General features: G+C 36.9%; 1 pseudogene; it reads right to left on the reverse strand.

Moving 5' to 3' along the window:
* Positions 1-3,148: 3,148 nt before the first annotated feature.
* LOC110321140 lies at positions 3,149-3,857 on the reverse strand (annotated as a pseudogene).
* Positions 3,858-8,876: the final 5,019 nt, after the last annotated feature.

An 8,876-nucleotide genomic window follows, 5' to 3' on the forward strand; every position in this document is an offset into this window, starting at 1 on the left:
ACTCATTTTACCAAAGATACAGTAAAACTGGAAATCTCAGATATTTTTGGTTGGAATAAAAATGTATACAGCCATGATGAGAAAATAATATGAAATTTCCTTTGTGAAACAGAAACAGAAAAAAGAAATGGGAGAACCATGTGATCCAGCAGTCTTCTTCTGAGCTGACAGCCACTGGAATGGAAATTGATATATTTAGAAGGTTCATCATAATTCATGATAGAAGTTTTATTTATTGGATGTATGGCAATAAGGCAAAATTGCTTATATTAATTGGTTTTTCCCATAATTGAATGTTTTGATAGTTGATTTGAAATAATAAATGAACTATGGTAAAATGGACAGGTGAAAGAAAAGATCTTAAGCATCCTATTCTAATATTAGGGATTTTTAAAATTGAAAATAATACATAATTCAGACAGAATGATATAAATGGACATCTGTGGAAGGTGTAAATTTCATTTTAGGATTTGATTCTAATTAGCAGTTGTCTTCAGATAAAATAGGCCTCACTTGACATCTTTTGTAGAATGATTATTTCTTAATAAGTTGTTTTTATGGTTTTCTTGTGTTTCCATACTAGAAATAATGATAAGTACAAATAGAAAATCTGTGTTGGTCTTGGGAGACACTGTTGGCTTAAACGAAGCTTTCCTGAGTTATTGAAGCTGAAACACCATGAGACAGAGGTGTCCTTTCATCACAGATCTGACATCACTGTCATGGATGGATGGCTCTTTCTTCCAGGTTGGAAGGTACATCATCTCCCACACCATTCACCATTTTCCTGTAATAGTAAGTTATCTTGGATCACTTAAACATCCTAACCACATCTAGGAAGATGAGGATTAAATTTTACTCTAGGGGAAACTCATGGTTGTTAACTCTGAAAATAAAATGTAATTATTTTATGTCTTCCTGTATTAATATAGTCATTTATACAAAGAGCAGTTGAAGGTTAATTCATTAATACAAAGCTTAAAACACTTTAGTTAAATAATGAACTTGAACTGAACTAATCAAATTTATGTTTAATTTATTTAAATCCTATCTCTTTTTCTAGTGAACTACTAAGATTAGTCAGTGTCTGGGATGTAAGTCTTGCTTTGAGTTTCATCCTAAGAAGGTCAAGAATTCACTTTCATGCTTCTGCTAACAAGAAAATAGTTACAGAAAATCACTGCTATGTGTCACCATATGAGATTGATTTGATTCAGACTGATTCCAAAATGTACATTGGATAAGAATCATAGTCGATTAATGGAATATCTTCACCTAAGACATTTTGGGCATTCACTTTACATAAAATAGGAAAATGTAGAGCATTCTTAACTATTAATGGGGTGGGGAGAGAAACAGTTGCTTTCCCCATGTGAAGGGGCAGAAACACCATATTTAGAGATCATGAGCCTCTTAGGAATTGGCTAAGAGTAAACTATTGATGGTTAGAGTTTGCCAGAATTTTGAGTGATCAAAGTTAGTCACAGTAATAAAGCCATTTGAAACTACACTGACTTAGAATAAAAAGCAGGATACATCACCATGACTACAAAGTTTTAGGTAAAAATAAGCTCAAAATCCACCCTGGTAAGGCTTAGACTTTCAAGTAACTGACCTTTCAGTAAACTGGTATGTCTCAAATCATCACATATGAAATTCAGAGCATTAAGTGGCATGATATCAGGACATGATCTCTGAAATAATTATGCACTTAGCACTGTTTTTCAATTGAAGAACTCACTCCTGAAAAGAAGGATGTTTAGAGTGGCAAAGGTCAACATAATAACAAACAATAGATCCTGAAAGGGATGTGGGGAAAAGGGGTCCCTGATTCACTGTTGGTGGGATTGCAGCCTGGTACAGCCACTGTGGCAGTCAGTGTGGATAGTTCACAAAAAGCTAACATTACATCTACCCTATGGCCCAACTCCTTGGCACATGCCCAAAGGACTCTACACCCTGCTCCACAGCCAGGTGCTCAGACATCTTCATTGGTGCTCCATTCACAATAGCTAGGAAATGGGAACAACCTAAATGTCCTTGAACAAATGAATAGATATTGGTACATAGACATCAAGGAATGCTTTTCAGCTGTAAAAATTAATCAAATTTAAAGATAAATTGATAGAACTAGAAGACACTGAGGTAGCAGAGACCCAAAGACAAACAGTGTATGTTCTCTCTCACTGGAGCCTCCTAGCTCCAAATCTTTAGGTGTGAGTATATTTCCCGAAGTAACTGCAGAAACTAGGTTAAGTAAAGGGAGACCACTGCTGTGGTAAGGGGGTGGGGAGAAAGAGAGGGGTGGAGCAGCAGGACAAAAGTGATCTAACCAGGGAAATGATAAAAAGGAAGTGGGAGGCTCTAACTAGGGAGAGGGAATTAAATGCAGGAAGGTAAAATAGCAGTAAGGATGTCTGAGAAGCTCCTGAGATATCAACCTATCAATTACTTATCTTTAAAAGTCTATAAGTTTGTGAATAAATATACACACATAGTTTAAATGTGGATCACAGAATGAAGCATCAAATAGTAAAATATAATGCCCATTTGTGATTTATAATAAAATAATAATAACCACTACCATCATCATCTCAAGCTGTCTGTGCCCTCATGTCTAGAACCTGTGCATTTGGAATTATATGTCAAAAAGAACTGTGTTCACAGTAGTCCTGAGACATTGCCTGGACCATCCATCCCTATGTGATTGAATGCAGTCTTGAGTGTTTTAAGAGGGAGGCAGAGAAGACTTGACACAGAAAGGGTAAAGCAATGTGACAACAGACACAGAAATTGCACTGGTGCTACCATTAGCCACGAGATGATGGCAGGTACTAGATGCTGGCAGAGGAAAAGACAAAGAGTTCTTGCCTAGATCTTCATGGAGTGATGTTCTACAGACACCCCAGATTCAGCCTAGTGTACTGCATTTGAATTCTGCCCTCCAGAGCGATGAGACAAATCCATGTTTGTTTGTTTTTTGTTTAGAATTGGACAAGGATATATTTTAATTTTTCACAAAAGTTTTAACAAAGATGCATTTTTTCCTTAACTTAAAAACAGTTTCAGAAAGCAGTCTTCAGGTTGTTAAAATTCATTACACATTTTACAAATAGTAGGGGGGAGCAGCCAATAGAATGATAGAGTGTGAAGCAACAGAGCCTTCACTTCAGAAGCTTAACTCTGTCCTTCAGCACCTTAAAGGTGGGGTTCCTGCTTATCTTCCTGTTGATGATCACTTATCCTTGCATGGTACTCAGCTGTAACCTTTTCATCAACTTCTTGACTGACATCTTGTTGTCTGGAGCCTGTTTCAGAACAGCTTTAATGGTTCCCTTCCAGTTAAATGAATTTACCTTTCCACGGAGCCTCGGAGCCTCGTGGTCCTAGGGCTCTCCCTCTTCAGGTTGCCCTGGCAACTTCATTTTTTTTTTTTTTTTTTTTTTNTTGTGATCAGACTCAACTTCTGAGTGCTTCTGCTGCTTCTGTTTTCCTGCTGCTGTCTTGGTCTGCCCCTCATCAGCATCCTCCCCAGGGCCCCCATTTCTGTCTTCCCTCTTTGGAAGCCTGTCCACCCCAGGCTCTCTTCTTCTCTGGTGTGCCGGTTGGTGGCGTCCTCCCCACCAGCCTCATGTCAGGCCTTCTGGACCTTTTTGAGCTTCTTTGGCTTCTGGCCCCTCAGGTTTTCCTGGTGGTCTTTAACTTTAGCTCTTTCTTCTCTTTCTTCTTGCTTTTTTGTCGTTCCTCCTTCCTTTTTCTTTTATTTATTTATTTATTGCTTCTGTTTGCTCCTCTGTGGTGCCATTTGTTTTTGCAGATGGAACCTTAGTGGGGATCTCTGCATGTGCCTTGGCCATGTGGCGTAGTATGGCTGAGTGAACCGGTGAGGTGCTGTGCTGGGTGGCTGTGGCTCCACATGCTCCCAACGGCCGGATGAGACCGTTGGCGGGGTCGACTGAGAGGGCAAGAGTTCAAACCCATATCAGAAAATATTTAATCATTTAACCAAAAAATGGTAAATTTTTTTACATGCAAGGCATGTGATGAATCCGTGAAGAAAATACAGTTGGAAAAGCACTTGTCTTTCTGCAGAGACTGAATGTCTTTCATGCATTGACTGTGGGAAAGATTTCTGGGGTGACGACTACAAAAGCCACGTGAAGTGCATCAGTGAGGGTCAGAAGTACTGGGGCAAAGGCTATGAAGCCAAGACACACAAAGGCGATGAAAAACAGCAGGCGTGGATTCAGAAAATTAATAAGTTAATAAAGAAACCCAACATCAGCCCCAAGGTTCGAGAACTTCTGCAGCAAATTAGTGCTGTTGACAATGTTCCCAGAAAGTACATGGTTTTTTAAAATGAATTTATTTATTCACTTTACAACCACCATGATTAAGCAGGCTTTATCCCAGGCATGCAGGGATGGTTCAATATAGGAAAATCCATCAATATAACCCACCATACAAACTGAAAGAAAGAACCATGTGATCAGCTAACTAGATGATTTAAAAAAAAAAAAAATCCCAACACCTCTCAGTATCTTGTGAGTTTAGAGAGAAATGTAGAATTCTTAGCCTTCCTAAGGAACCTTTTCTTTTTCAATCAAGCATCTCTACTTATTTTTTTACTGGTCCCTTCATGGATCTTTGCTTAATAAAACAGTTTAAAGAATAACTATTGTAGCATTTAAGTTTAAATTTATTAAACCATTTGATAAATAATTATATTCAGTTTTCAAAGCAAAATAAACATGTTTCTTGAGGGCTGGGAACAGTTTCATGTTCTAATAAAATGTATGACTAAGAACACTGACAATTGCAGATATGATTTGGAAAATAACAGGCTTAAATTATTTTTCTCCTTACTACTCTCAGGTACAAATATTTTATTTCTATTTTCAGAATGGTGGCAGACAGGAGATCAATATTTCTTAAATGCCCATGATGATTCTGCTCCCCTCTTAAAGCTCACTCCTTGATATTTAAACAAAACCAATTTCTTATTCATTATAGAAATAACAGCCCTGGTGGTTGGACTACTATTTTTAAACTTTCATTATTTAACAGAAGTTTATAGTAGTTCATGTTTTGTTAATTGAGTATTTCTAGAAAGAAGAAATGATTTTAAAGAATGTAATGCATAATAACTAACCATTAACCAATCATATTTTTGCCATATGAAGTTAATAATTGGAACCATTATTTCTAGAGATGTCAGTAGATCGATGAAATAGCATAAATTTATGTAATTGTTCTATAAAAAGTAAAAGACAGACTAAACTTTTGAGGAAGAGATTTCATCATTTGTCTTTCAGATGAAAAATGTCCATGGTATCTTATAATGCTGGTTCAAGTTGATTATTATGGTGTGTTGTATTGTTGACTTACCCACTTAGCTTTTTGGATGTAAAGTTTCAATGTCTATCAACATCTTCTCTTCCTGTGATTAAAAAGCTACTGACCCATCTCAAGAATCCCACTTCTTTAAGGCTCCAGTTGGCTCCCACTTTCAATATAAACTATCCTTAAATATTCCAGCCTCCCACTGAGCCACATTCAAACTGAACTATATTCACAATCCCTGTTCTGTTCGGTTGGTCAAATTCTTGTTTTCTTGGGTTATGTCTTCTATGTCAAATTGTATTTTGGCAGAAGGTTCTCTCATTCTTAATTTCAGCATGGGTGCTCTTTACTGGAGTAAGGGTATAGCTTCTCCCTACTATCCATACCCCCAGTCCATTCCTGCCTTATGAATAACTGGCATAGTTGCTCAGTAGGTTGAAGATGATTTAGCAGGGTTTAACAGCTCAGTCACCTCCTCTCTACTTCCTCTTCATATCTGTCTTTCTCTAGTAAGGACAACATTTTTATAAGATCAGTTTCTCATAACTAAAGAGCAACAGAACTTCAACTTGAAGTGAATAAATTACTCCAGTCCATGAGAGAATCAATAAGTTCCCCGGCACTGTGGAGTAACCTGTTTCCATGATACAGGTGATACCATTTCTCACCGATTCTTAATACTTTCAATCAGTTCCAAAACAAAAACAAACAAACAAATAAAACAAGAGAACAATTGTTCTTTGTAAAAATTTCAAAAGTAACTTGAAGGCAATTAATAATAATAATAATAATAATAATAATAATAATAAATCCTAATGGCTGCTGACACTTTCTTCACTCTCAAAATTGTTCCATTGTGAACAAAAAACATAATGACTTCCTCATTACTGTTTCCATCACTTGACCAAGAAGTGATAATTAATTATGATGAAATTCGCTGACATTTTATAAAGTTCTCTAATTCATCTTGAATTGGCCAGCATTTGACAGCTAGTTTGAATGAATGTGTTTGTGATAGTCAATAGTAGTCACAATAAAACTGTAGAAAGCAGGTGTTACTAAACCCTGGGCGAGGAGAGGTCAGATTAGAATAGTCTGGTCTTTTCAATTATACATACCATTCTTTAATGAGAATTGCTAATGGTATCTCTTTTAATTCCATTCATCATAAAAACTAACCTACAATATTTTGGCTTTCAATGAAATTCTAAGACTGATTATCTATGGTTTCAGTGTACATTGGGTTCTGTGAGACATGACTAGTTTTGATGAAAATAAATAACAATCATTCGTTTACACTTTCCTTTTCTGTAGAAATGGCTCTACAGCCAACCATTCTTTTTTCCATTCTTTTTTCTTTCATTCTTTGTCAACTTTTATAAGGTAGAAAATATTTAGAGACCAGTAAACACATCATTGTATTAACTCATGGAATGAATTAGAAAAGTCTGCATAGTGTAAGTAATACTTTCTCTAACAGTTAGTGTGGTGACATGACTTATAATCCAATCATTTGTAATGAAGTAAAAGGATCACAAGCTGGAAACCAATCTGGCCCAATGCTGTGACTTTTGGGCATTACTTAAATTGTTATAGTAATCCAAAATAACTCTGGTATTATTGTGAAAACGCTTCACCTTACTGATGGAGAAACTAAGACAAAATTATTTCTCAGAAAATATTTTGTTTTCCTTTGTTATGATACCCAGTATTTCTATGTAAGTTAGACTGTTCTACAACTTGTGGTCCTCCCACCACAGCCTTGCAAGTAGTTAGATTACAGGCACAAGCCACCATATCAGCTGTTTCTTTGAAGGACTTATAGCATCAGGTGTGGTTACCTGTATAAGAACTGAGCAAAATCAAGAAAAGTTAAAATTCCAATCATGACACAGGAGCAGGACCATCATATCCTACACCCAGTTGAGGAGCTAAGGGCAGTTGGTGGCTGCCAGAAGAGGAAAGTTACATTTCTTTAGGGAAAAGCATCTATTACTAGACTGGTGTATTAGTCAGGGTTCTCTAGAGTCACAGAACTTGCAGATAGTCTCTATATAGTAAAGGAATTTATTGATGACTTACAGTCTGCAGTCCAAATCCCAACAATGGTTCAGTAGTAGCTGTGAATGGAAGTCCAAGGATCTAGCAGTTGCTGAGTCCCACACCACAAGAAGGCGAGAGAGCGAGAGCCAGACTCCCTTCTTCCAATGTCCTTATATGGTCCCCAGCAGAAGGTGTAGCCCAGATTAAAGGTGTGTGCCACCACACCTTTAATCCCAGATGATCTTGGACTCGGAGATCTCCCTGTCTTAATCTTCTGGATTCAATCACCACTGTGTCTCAAGATCTNCATACCAAGATCCAGATCAGAAACTTCTATCTCCCAGTCTCCAGATTAGGTTCACTGGTGAGCCTTCCAATTCTGGATTGTAGTTCATTTCAAATATAGTCAAGTTGACAACCAGGAATAGCCACTACAACTGGGCATGCCTCCAAGGTTGACCTCCACAGACATGAATATATGGGTAGTACTAACTGGACTTGCTGGGTTATAAACACTGTAAATGAGATACAACCAGATGCCATGTATACATATATGAAACCATGTATACATATATGGAATTTTCAAAAAACTAAGATAAAATCTGAAGTCTATCATGGCACTTTCTACCTCTGAGTTTATCCTTTTAGATCCACATTTCAGTGGAGCGCTGTGAGTTTTCTCTTCCTGATTCAGTATCCCTTCACTCAATACAATGCTTCACAAGCTCGTTCATGTCTGTATCAGCCAGGATCTTCCACGGGAACAGAACCACAGGATGAAGATGCATTGCAAGGGAGATATGTTGGATTGGTTTATGAGATATCATTTGGGAGGTCCAGCAATGGCTGTTTGCACACTGAAGTGGCCCAGATCCAGTTTATGAAACTAGGTGCTTAAATGGTGCTAACATGCCACCAAAGGCTTAGGGGAATCCAGAGAACCACTGGTCTTCAGCAACAAGCACTGAATGGTAATTTATTTTATGTGAATACCACATTCCCTTTATCCAATAATATGCTAGGAAGTTCAATTTCATCTCTTGGATAAATTGATCCCATTTATCTTCCTGGGGAGTTGTTTGGAGAGAACAGAAGTTGTTGAGGGAGGGGTACAAACCATCTGATGTGCAATACAAATAAGCTTAAAGAGTTATTGCACAGAAAGTAATTTCTGTCCGTAATTGTGTATATTTTAAATAACTAAGAGTAAGTAAATTCATATTTTCTCATAAAGTGATGGTTAAAGTCATGGAAATGTTCACTTAATTTAATATTTCTACATTATAAATACATTTTAAAACTAGCCAAGGATTGTGGGCACTCATGGTCTTGTCAGTTAAAATAGCATTAATTAAATGTGATAGAAGTGTCTTTCACATTTAGAATGTTTTAAATAAATATATTCACTAATTTAATTGTTTGCTACTATGATTCAATTTAGTAATAGAGTAAAATTGTTCTTTATGACACTAACAGCTTTTGGCTTGTCT

Source organism: Mus pahari, chromosome 5 (assembly GCF_900095145.1).
Source record: "Mus pahari chromosome 5, PAHARI_EIJ_v1.1, whole genome shotgun sequence".
Taxonomy (NCBI): domain Eukaryota; kingdom Metazoa; phylum Chordata; class Mammalia; order Rodentia; family Muridae; genus Mus; species Mus pahari.